Source organism: Pinus tabuliformis, chromosome J (assembly GCF_031772625.1).
Source record: "Pinus tabuliformis cultivar Carrire ecotype Pingquan chromosome J, CPIR1, whole genome shotgun sequence".
Lineage (NCBI taxonomy): Eukaryota > Viridiplantae > Streptophyta > Pinopsida > Pinales > Pinaceae > Pinus > Pinus tabuliformis.
Genome location: NC_142295.1, coordinates 1,036,728,416 through 1,036,740,406, shown reverse-complemented (window position 1 = coordinate 1,036,740,406; position 11,991 = coordinate 1,036,728,416). Strand labels below are relative to the sequence as shown.

Genomic DNA, 11,991 nt, shown 5'->3' with positions numbered 1-11,991 from the left:
TTTTTGATGTGATGTGATTCCTTTTCACGAATGCTTATGATTGATCTTGAATGTTGCATGGTGAAATAAGTCATTTTCTTTATTTTTGTATTATGTTATTTGAATTATTTTGGTGTTATGTTTGATGGGATTAATGTTCTTGTGCTAAGTTAGTTTAATTGGTATTTACTTCATTGTCCCTTCTTAAGCTAAACCCTTTCTCTAAGTATTTGAGGAACACAAATGGGTTTTTCTTTCTCTTGATCATCTAGAAGATTAAGGCCCCAAATTACAAACCTAGTGAGATTTAGTTTATTACCTTAGTTTTGTTTGGATATATAATCACTCAAAATAAACCCTATATAATATTTTTCATCCTAGATTGCCTATGCCCTAGATTGAGAAAACACTAGTCTATCTCATTTGTGGCATTCTTTTAGAATAGAAAATTAATTTTTCTTTTTGTTTTAGGTAAGTTACAGTTAAATCACAACAAAATCTTGTGATTTTAAGGTTTAATGACTTGTCCATGTATGCCTTAGGGTTAGATCTTGTTTAAAAGTGCATTAGAGAAGCTAAATTGAAGTACTTGATGCATTTTTCAGCAATTTTCTAGGATGGATATCAAGCTTTATTTGTTGTTACATGAACAATCCAATTTTGTCGTAATTTTTTTCTTAATTATTTTTAAATTCCTTCATCTCATTTAATTTTTACACAATTTTAATGTTATAAAATAATTTTCAAATAAACTATTTGAGGTTTCTTTGGCTAACCCTAACTTTTAGATTGGCTCATAAATCCCTTGAACCCAAATCTTGAATTTATTCCATCATCCCCACACACCTTAGTTTTTCATACGTTAACAATGCTTTTTTGTTTTAGGATCTTTAAGGGCACTTAACTTAAGATGCTTGATTCTTAAGTCCTTTTATAAATATGAGTGTCTTAATCTTCCAAATTAACTTATAATATTCACGCATGTGAAATCATTGCGATTGGTCCTTCAAGGATGCCGCGGATTGAGTGAGGAGTAATCGTGGCCGTTCCTTGGGGTGAAATTCAAACCGTCCGATAGATTCCCCGCCCATATCTATTAAATTATAACAGGCCTTCCTACTATTTAAGCCCTCCTCTACTCATACCATTACACAGTATTCTCGGCTAAGTGATCTTGTTTTCGTCAATCTAGTAGTATCAAACCGGAGAAAAGAGCGGTATTAAGAAAATGGAGAGTTCAGGAAAGGGCAGTGGAAAAGGAGGAAGGAAAGGAGCAGGCTCCAGGAAGAAGTCGGTCAGCAAAACTGTGAAGGCCGGACTGCAGTTTCCGGTGGGGAGGATTGCCAGGTATCTCAAGAAAGGGCGCTATGCCAAGCGAGTTGGAGGCGGCGCAGCCGTCTACGTTGCCGCCGTCCTTGAATATCTGGCCGCCGAAGTGTTGGAATTGGCCGGAAATGCTGCCCGTGACAACAAGAAGACCAGAATCATCCCCCGTCACATTCAGCTGGCGGTGAGAAACGACGACGAATTGGGGAAACTTTTGGGTAAAGTGACCATCGCCAGTGGCGGAGTGCTGCCAAACATTCATCAGGTTCTTCTCCCCAAGAAGACCGCCGAGAAGACGGAGAAGGCTTCTGCGCCAAAGTCCCCCAAGAAGTGAAATTTCTTCAACCCTCGGCTTCTTTCAACTAATTGAAAACAATAAATGGTGTTTTATGAACACCACCTCCTCCTGTCGGAAAGATTTTGTTTAATCGCTCTGTGGGCGTTGTTTGTTGATTATAATTTAGGGTAAAGGCTTGCTGCAGATTTCTAGATATCTTTGAAAGTATAGGCCAAAATTATCAGATTTAGGTCTGAAATTTCGACATCTACAGTTGCTCTATCTGAGCCGAAGTCTGGAAAAGTTTGGAGGCAAATTATTTTGGAATTCACGGCTAACTTTTAAGCTGTATTTGTGTTTGATCTTTAATATTTTCAACCACTGTTTTGTTTTGTTGTAAGAAATGCTTACATTGTCAGATCTGTGCACTTGCAGAGTTGGCAGTAGCCAAATTTAGCACTGCTTGTTGGTGTTGGTGGGGTTGAGTTCAATAAAAAAAATTCAAATCTTTAAACAAATGTACGGAAGTGGTGAAGCAATTTCTTAAATGTGGTTAAGGCATTTCCTAAAGTGTAAGGAAACACTATTTTTTAAACAATTTTGTACATCTTATTGGTGAATTTTAATTAGTTTATTCGAACATTTTTAAATATTTACTTGTTGAAGGTTATCTCTTTATTTTGAAATACTTAATTTTGTTGCATTATTGGAGTTTTTATAATTAATTATATATTGAAATTGTAATGTATTATTTTTAATCCATGTAGAATATGGAAAGTTTTTTCTATTAGGTTTAAAACTATGGTTAGGTTTATGTTTTTTTAAGATTTAGTGGGTATTGAGAATATATTCTAGTTTTGTCCTTTTTTTTGTTTATTGGATTTAAATTTATTTATAATTAGATTTATGGGTTACTTGATAACATGGTTATTATTTTATTATATAAGTGTAATTTTTATTGTCTTTATTATTGTAATAGATTTGATTTTTTGTTATTAATTAATTTTGTTTTTTGTTTTTTATTTTTTATTTTTATTTTTTTATTTATTTATTTTTATTTCTTTGATCATTTCCATTAAAAACATAAATTTAATTGGAATTGCCACACTATATAAAATATTTTAAAGCCATACTTGAAATCAAAAGTTTCAAAAATCCTTTCACCAGCAATTACAAAAATCAATGGGACCATCCAAAGTTTGGACATGCATGTGGTGGTTGCCACTCAAGCACAAAACATTCTTTTGCATCATTTGAAGACTCTTATCATTGGAACAATAGGAAACGAAGAGAGGTAAAATGACCTTTATTTGAAAAAAGAAAGAAAATGAAATACAATGAGAATGTTAATTAGCTTTAGGAAACGAAGAGAGGTAAAATGACTTTTATTTGAGAAAAGAAAGAAAATGAAATACAATGAGAATGTTAATTAGCTTTACTTTGAAATTGATTCAATGGTAGTGATAATGAAAAAGGCAAAGAATAAGTTACTATTTAACTACTTACTATGTTTTATCGTACCAAATTGCTCAATGCGTGTTTTAAATTTCTCAATGAACCGCAAGCACAAACAAAACTGCAAGCTACAATCTCTAGACCCTACATTGTCAAGCAGACAACATAGGACCTTGCAATAACAATTTTTGTACTTGAGCTAAATGAAATACATGAGGATTATTTATCTAAAGCAATGATATGCAAGTTAAATGGGTTTTGGCCCAAGCTGGAAGCCCTTTGTCAATGGATATACTCCATATAGATAGCACACTGTGACATCCATTTTTGTTCTAAAGGATTCTTTGTTGTTAAATTTGATATGGTAAGTGATAAGGAATATGCATTGAACGAGGGACCATGGTTTTAAGGTAATGTTGCACTATTTATGACACTTTGGTTCCTGGAATTCGGCCCTAACAAAATGGTGGTTTCCAAAATCTTTGTGTGGGTAAAATTATACAGCTTACCCCTACACTTTTGGCACTTCAAAGTATTAGCAGACATTGGCAACACATTGGGGAAATTTTTAAAAGTAGACAGGGAATGCCTCTCCAAGGATATCTACACATTTGCCAGGATCTGTGTGGAGGTGGATCTTAGCCAATGATTACTAGAGCACATCTTCTTACTCCACAACGAAAAACAATGGGCACATGTGCTTGATTATGGAAACATCGCTTTTAGATGTTGCATATGTTGTCAAACTAGCCATCTACAAAGTATGTGCTCTCAAAACAAAAAAGAGAAAAAAAGAAGACAACGACCAAAGTCGAAAGGATGGCATTTTTCAGTGACATATGACATAGGAGAAGAAGAAAACACAGAAGATATCAACATATCCCAAGAAGCAGAATGCCCAAGAAATAATCTAAAACACAACGCACAGAGTGATGAAAGACAGAGGGGGTATGCAATAGTGCAAATCAATCCACAACAGCGAAATGAGAAACACAGAGCAAGACAAGAAATTGGAGGCAACAAGCAATCACACTCTACAGAAAGCTCAGATTCTGAAAAGAAATTACAAATATCACAAACGAAGCACACATGGCAATTGTAATAGCCACACCCAACAATGAAAGTTGGTGGGAAGTGGAAAAAAAGAAAGGTAAAAAGGCATAGTTAGACAGTAAATCATTTTAGGTTCTGAAGCACAAGACGTTTTGTTTGTGCTTGGGGTTCTTTCTTCCCTTTCACTGCGTCTTTGAAAGAAACAGGTCCTTTTGAGCTCGCCCTTGGACTTCCTCCGCGGAGTCTTGTGCTGAGGTAGATGGTAGAGTCTTTGCCTATGCCATATTTGTTTAGTTTGTGCTCATCGTGTGGTACTTTTCTTGTGTAGGTCAGGATTTGTTTGCATTTTGGGATGCCTATCCTTTCTTGTATCCTCTGTTTGAGTGTTTTTATCGCCTCCCAGCTCCTTATCCTGATACATATTATGTTCCCTTCCATGGATCCGATAAAAAGGTTGCTTTGATTGTCCTTGGGCACTTCAGGAGCAGATGCTTCTAGATCTGTCATGACAAGAGCGTGTCCCCGTATCAGATCTACGATCTAGCACTGAGATCTAGTGCGGGAGGGAGCGTTTGTGCGTGTATGTTTCCAGATCTGAGCTTGTTGAGGGTTGTTCTCTTTGTTTAACACCAGATCTATTTGTTTAATGGTAGATCTGTGATTAATATACCCTCTCGAGGTGTGGGAGGTCGATCCGGGCCCATGAATGGCAAATATTCCTCGTTGGGAGGAGTGGACCCCTTTTAGTACCCATGCATTTTCAAGCGTCTTCCGATCTATGGCACGGTGTCGGTTTCCCTAGCGATTGATCTGCTTTTGCGCCCTGGAGTCGCATACATACAGGGCCCTGCCCTTATGGGTTGCATCGATCTGTTTTGTGGCGTGTAGAGTGCTAGATCCCGCCTTGTGGTCATCGAAACCCCTTCGTCCATGGATCTGGGCAGATGCAGATCGAGTGTCTGTATATACCCTCGCTCTTCCTTTTGAATATGCCTTATTCTTGCTACTCGCTCGGCGTTTGCTCGTCAAGTCACTCGCGTTGTGTAGAAATTTCTCATTTCTCACCTCGGTTTTCAGTTTCTCCTTATTTCTCCCATATAGTTAAATGCCCTTACCCATAACCATACATTTAACAAGCTGAAAAAAATAAATTTGCTGAAAACACAAATTCTGGAAATTTTACAGAATGCTGGAAATTGCAGAAATAAAAATCAGCAGTAATAAACAATCATTAAAACACATTTAAACACTGAGATTTTTGGTCAATGTGACCCTGGAAAAACCCCCTACAACTCTTGGGGAAAACCAGTTTGAGAGCTCTTCTTTATTTCTGGAAAATGCCTTTTTACAGTAAGAGAAATGTTCAGCAAAAAATCAGCAAACAAACTTTTACAACTTATCTCAGCCTTGCTGATACACCGCTGCTGATACTCCGCAGCTGATACACCGTTGTTGTTGCTGATACACCGCAACGGTTGCTGATACACCGCAACGGTTGCTGATACACAACTGCTGATACTCCGCAGCTGTTGCTGATACACCGCTGCTGATACACCGCAGCTGTTGCTGATACACAGCTGCTGATACACCGCTGCTGTTGCTGATACATAGCTGCTGATACACCGCAGCTGTTGCTGATACACAGTTGCTGATACTCCGCAGCTGTTGCTGATACACAACTGCTGATACTCCGCAGCTGTTGCTGATACACCGCTGCTGATACTCCGCAGTTGTTGCTGATACACCGCTGCTGATACTCCGCAGCTGTTGCTGATACACAGCTGCTGATACTCCGCAGCTGTTGCTGATACACTGCAGCTGTTGCTGATACACCGCTGCTGATACACAGCTGCTGATACACCGCTGCTGTTGCTGATACACCGCAGTTGTTGCTGATACACAGCTGCTGATACTCCGCAGTTGTTGCTGATACACCGCTGCTGATACTCCGCAGCTGTTGCTGATACACCGCTGCTGATACTCCGCAGCTGTTGCTGATACACCGCCCAGAAATCTCCCTTGCTCTCTTGCTCTCCTTCTCTCAATCAGCTCATGAAAGAATTGAATCGAATGTGATCTTTTCCTCCCTTAATATAACTCCAAGTGACTCTTGGGTGATCCAAGTGACTTTTGGGTGATCTCTAAATCCAATGGCTGAAATAGATTTAGATCAATGGCTGAGATTAAATGCTCATTTAAATCTCACTTTTTATTTTTTAATTCACCCCACTTTAATAAAGACCCACTTAGTTATTTATTTCCAAAGTTACTTTTTCTTTTTAATTTTTCATTGACTTTATAAAAGTCACTTTAAAATTAGACTTAGTAACTTTATCACTTAAAGTCACTTTTAAATTAGATTTAACTTTATAAAATTATAAAGTCACTTTAGGAGAAAAATTAAATTCTTTTGGACACTTTTCCCTAGGTCAAAGATCAAAGCCTGAGGGAACCACCTGTCCTCCGGTACCAAATTTCAACACTCCCTCTTACCGAGGAAGGTGTTCCTCACCACACCCATCTTGTCTCTGAAGTAGACATGCTTGCCCCGCGGTAAGGCTTTGGTAAGAATATCTGCAACCTGCTCATCAGTGGAAATATACTCAAGCTTCACAGCTCCCTTCTGAACATAGTCTCTGATGAAATGATATCTGATCCCGATATGCTTTGACCTGTCATGAAACACTGGATTCTCCGTGAGTTTAATGCAACACTGATTATCACAGTAAATCATTGAAGGTCTCAACAGCTGACCAAATAAGCCAAACAACATCTTGCGAAGCCAGATAGCCTCACAACTAGCTAGACTGGCTGCCATATACTCTGCTTCTGCTGAACTCAGTGCTACTGACTGCTGCTTCCGGCTGAACCATGACACTACTGCTGAACCCAACCCAAAACAGCACCCTGAAGTGCTCTTCCTATCAGAAGCACAACCTGCCCAATCAGAATCAGTGTATCTTGCCAATCTCACTCCATCTCCCTGCCTGTAGTCCAGACCATAATCCACTGTCCCCTGCAAGTATCGCAAAATGTGTTTTGCAGCCACCAAGTGAACCTTTCTAGGCTCACACATAAACTGACTCATCGTGTTGACAGAATTACAATTTTTCTTTTGAATGTTTCCTATCTAAATCTGCACTTATTTCTGCCAGGGCCCAGATTAAACAGTTGAGTCTCTTTGATTCTCTACCTATCTACAAATCTGCCAAGGTTAAACAGTTTGGACAGATGCATTCTCTATATTCTACAATTGAAACCTAGGGAGACCAAGATTAGACTGTTTGGACCTCCCTTAAATGAAAATTCTTCAAAACTGGAACAACTCATCAAAATGGAATCTCAGCAGTGGCATTTGCACTAGCCCACTCTCATGGTATCTTCTGGAAATATGGAACACTGCAGCTTGCAAAGTATGACATATTTGGCATGTAAAAATGTCAATCATGAAAAATGAAACCCTGTTGCAACAGGAGGCTAACAGTGGCTCCACTTGGGGATGGCTTTTCCTTGCGAAAAGTCAAGAACAACAGGTCACACTGCCTTGATTTTCTGTTTGTTGCTGTGGACCGGGAAATTCTTTTTTGTTCTGGCTGTATAAAGATATGAAACTTTGAACTATGAACAACCTCCTCCTCAACTGAGTTATTGTGAATTGTACAACATCCCCTGCTTTCTTCTGCGTGCTTGATCTCTTATGTATAATGCTGCTGGAACATGCTTTTTAAAACAATTTAGGGACATGGATCAAACTGTTGTGTTTGCCTTGCTTTTGCTCTGAGCACGGTGCTGATATGAACTGAAAATTTTGCTCTGTTTTGATACTCTTGAGATTGGAAAATTTGCGTTGGCTGCGTCCTCACCGAATTTACTGTTATTCCTCAAACAATCGGCCTGTTTATACAAAATAAAAACTGAGTGCTGGTATTTACAAATAATATTGTACAAAGATATTGACAGAATTTGCATTGTTTCAACAACAAAGATCATGATAATGTTTCAACATCCTGACATTCACAGGGCCTTTTTCAATAGTGCTGTCCTCCATAGATCTGAGAAAATAAGTGTTGTTTCCCTGAACAACAGAAATTACAAAATGGACCTTTCCATAGAAAATCAAACTTGGCATGTTTGCCCTTGTCTTTTCTTCGTGAATCCCACTTTAAAACTTTGTCACCGATACTGAAATCTTCAGCTTTAGCCCTCTTCTCAAACATTTTTTTGAGCTTTTCTTGCAAAATTTTAGCTCTATCATAAACTTGTTCTCTAGTTTACTGCATATGGATAGTTTGATTGATTCTTCTTTGAATGTCATTCGGTTCACCTTGAATCTCTTGTAACAGCTTGATAGTAGGAATGCCCAGGGATGAAGGAAATCTAGCCTCCATGCCATATACTAGCTCATAAGCGCTCATTCCAATGGATCTTTTGCTTGAAAGTCTGTCTGCCCATATGGCATTTACCAGCTTTTTGTGCTAGTTCTTCTTGTTTTCTTCCAGCACTTTCTTTATGATGTTTATAAAGCTTTTGTTTGAAGACTCTGCCAAGCCATTACCTTGAGGGTAATAAACTGTAAAGTGGCCCAAGGTAATATGAAATCTGTGGCAAAAATTGGTCATCTTTTTGGATTTAAAGGCAGCGGCATTGTCAGTGATGATTTTCTCAGGGCAGCCAAATCTGGAAAGGATATTGCACTCGAGGAATTGGATAATGATGGTATCATTGGCTTGTCTACAGGGAATGGCTTCAACCCATTTAGTGAAATAGTCGGTGGCTGTTAGGATCCATTTGTGCTGGCCTGAGGAAGAGGGATGGATTTCTCCAATGAAGTCAAGACCCCATTGTTGAAAAGGTTTTTCGGTGGAGATTGGTTTAAGTGGCAGGGGCAACAATTTTCTCTTGCCTTAAAAAATTTGGCATTTGTGACATGATATGGAAAACTTTTTTACATCTGCAAAAAGAGAGGGCCAATAAAAACCAGCCCTTAGAATTTTATCAGCAGTGGAATTCCAATATAGATGTCCTCCGCAATCAACTGCATGGAATTCTTTCATGACATTGTTAGTTTCATTCATGGTTAAACAATTAAGCAATATATCTTTATGATTTCTCCAAAATAATGCACCATCTATAACACAAAACTTTAAAGCCTTCATTTTCAAAAATCTTTTCTTGGTTCTGGACAATCCTGGGGGAGCACACAGGTTTGACAATACAAAGCATATATCAGCGTACCATGGGGATTGTAAAAAGATTTCACTGATCTGTGGAGTCGCCAGCTCCGGTTCATTGTCCAGCTGGTTTATGTCTAAGGCCTGAAAGTTTGTTTCAGACATCAGTTTAGCTAAACCTTGTCCCTTTATCAGCTTGGTTGGTTTTATTTCTATGTCATATTCAAGGATGTTTGCAATCCACTTACCTCTTTTGCCTTCTAGTCCGTCTTGGGTCAATATGTCTTCTATAGCAGTGTGTTGGACATAGGCAATCACGTGTGAATATAAAATGTACACTCTGAAATCCTTGATGGCCTTAACAAGTGCGTAGGCTTGTTTTTCCATGATTGGGTATTTCAACGGGGCGTCTCTTAAAGCTCTGCTGAAAAAACGATTGGTTTTTCAGCGCCCTGTTCATCCTTTTGCAAAAGGACAGCGGCTATTGTATGCTCTGATGCAAACGAAAATATGATAAAATCTTTGTCAAATTGTGGACTAGTTAGGACAAGGGTTTGGGTTAAGGCGGATTTGATACTCTCAAATGCTTGCTTGGCTTCCAGGGACCATCTTACCTTGGCATCCTTCTTTAACATGTTGCTTAACAGTCTTATTAATTTAGCCAGATTTGAAATGAATCATCTCAAAAAGTTGATTTTCCCAAGGAATGCTTGTAGCTCTTTTATGTTTCTGGGGTATGGAATTTGGAGGATGGCTTGCATTCTTTCAGGATCAATTCTGATCCCATCCTTTGATATGATGTGGCCAAGTAATTTGCCTTCTTCAAGGCCAAACAGAGACTTCTTGGGGTTCAAGGAAATGCCATATTTCCTGCATGTCATGAAGATTTGCCTAAGATGCTTGAGATGTTCTTCATCAGATTTGGAAAATGGGGTTAAGTCATCAAGGTAGACAACTAGGAAGTCGTGTATTTCTTTGGCGAAAGCAATGTCCATTGCTCGTTGAAAGGTAGCACCAGCGCTTTTAAGTCCAAATGGCATCTTTACATACTTAAATGTTCCCCAGGGTGTGGCGAAAGTTGTTTTGTCTTGGTCATCTGGGTGAACAAGTATTTAGTTGAAACCTGAAAAACCATATAGTAAAGAGATTCTAGATGATCCCACTACTCTCTGCAATATGTGGTCCATTTTGGGCAAATGATAGTGGTCTTTTAAGGAGACTTGGTCTAAGTTTCTGAGGTCTACACAAAGTCTAATCTCGCCTGTCTTTTTTCTCGTAGGAACAAGATTGGACACCCACTCAGAAAATCTGATAGGTGCTATTATGCCTGCTTCAAACATCCTTTTTACTTTTTTCTCAATCGGGGGAAGAAGCATGGGGTTAATTCTTCTAAGTTTATGCTTGAAGGGTTTCTGGTTTGGTTTTAAAGGAATGGTGTGCTGGATCACTGAGATGTCATAAGATTTCAGATCCTCATAGCTCCAAGCAAATACATCTTGGAATTCCTTGAATAAATCAATGTACTTGGGTTTTTGATCAGGTGGTAGATTTTTGGAAAGTTTGATCATTTTTGGATTTTCTGCTGTCCCAATGTTATGTTCCTCTATCTCAGTGTTTATGGGCTGCAATTTCGGTTTTTTGGGAATGTCATTAGAGTCAAACATGTCTTCTAGCGGGGTTAGACCAGCAGGCAAAAAATTGTCTTTCAAGTCAATGACCTCTGCCTCTGTTTTGACTATCTCTTCTACCTGCGTTTGTTTCAGCTGTTCAATATTTTCTTTGTCAAAAATAGTTGGTTTTGTGATTTGCTTGACTGTTGCAGCTGTTATATCTTGCTGATTTTTAGTTGTTAGATGTTCTAGATCTGTCATGGCATCCATGTCAATGTTGATACTTGAAAACTCATGCTCGAGGGTGAGGAAATTATTAATCTGGGCATCATTTTCGAATACTTGCCAGTCTTTAACGTTATTTGGGACTGCGGGCCTATGTTTTATTTCAGCTGTGAAGTGATGGTTTGGGTCAAAAGGAAGCTTGCATGTACTAGCAAAGGTGGCTAGGCTGTGTGCATGAATGTTGTGATTTCTGGAAATCTTGTCAAGCTTGAATTCAGTGAATGTCTGGAGTATGTTAGTAGCAGCAGTCCTATAGGCTCTCATTCTATTGTCATTGGTAACAAAATTACCTTTCATCTGTTGTATAACTAGGTCAGAGTCACCCAAGATAGACACTTTTACAGCTCCTAGAGTTTTTAGCAGTTTAAGGCCTAAAAGCAGAGCCTCATACTCTGCCATGTTATTTGTGCATTTGAAATTCAGTCTGTAGGCATGTCCTTCTGCATGGTTATTGTGTGTATTGTGAATCCAAACACCTGCCCCTGCTCCTAACTTGTTGACAGAGCCATCAAACTCTAGGTACCATGTGATTTCTTGCTTATGGTCAGTACTAAGGGTTTGAGCTGTTTTAGGATTGGGCAGATCTAAAATTTTTGTTTGGGCAGATCTAAAATTTTCAATATATACATTAATTATATATTGAAATTGTAATGTATTATTTTTAATCCATGTAGAATATGGAAAGTTTTTTCTATTAGGTTTAAAACTATGGTTAGGTTTATGTTTTTTTAAGATTTAGTGGGTATTGAGAATATATTCTAGTTTTGTCCTTTTTTTGTTTATTGGATTTAAATTTATTTATAATTAGATTTATGGGTTACTTGATAACATGGTT

At 38.3% G+C, this 11,991-nt stretch overlaps 1 pseudogene; it reads left to right on the top strand.

Moving 5' to 3' along the window:
* Positions 1-1,120: 1,120 nt before the first annotated feature.
* Positions 1,121-2,206, top strand: LOC149230410 (histone H2A pseudogene; annotated as a pseudogene).
* The last annotated feature ends 9,785 nt before the right edge of the window (positions 2,207-11,991 follow it).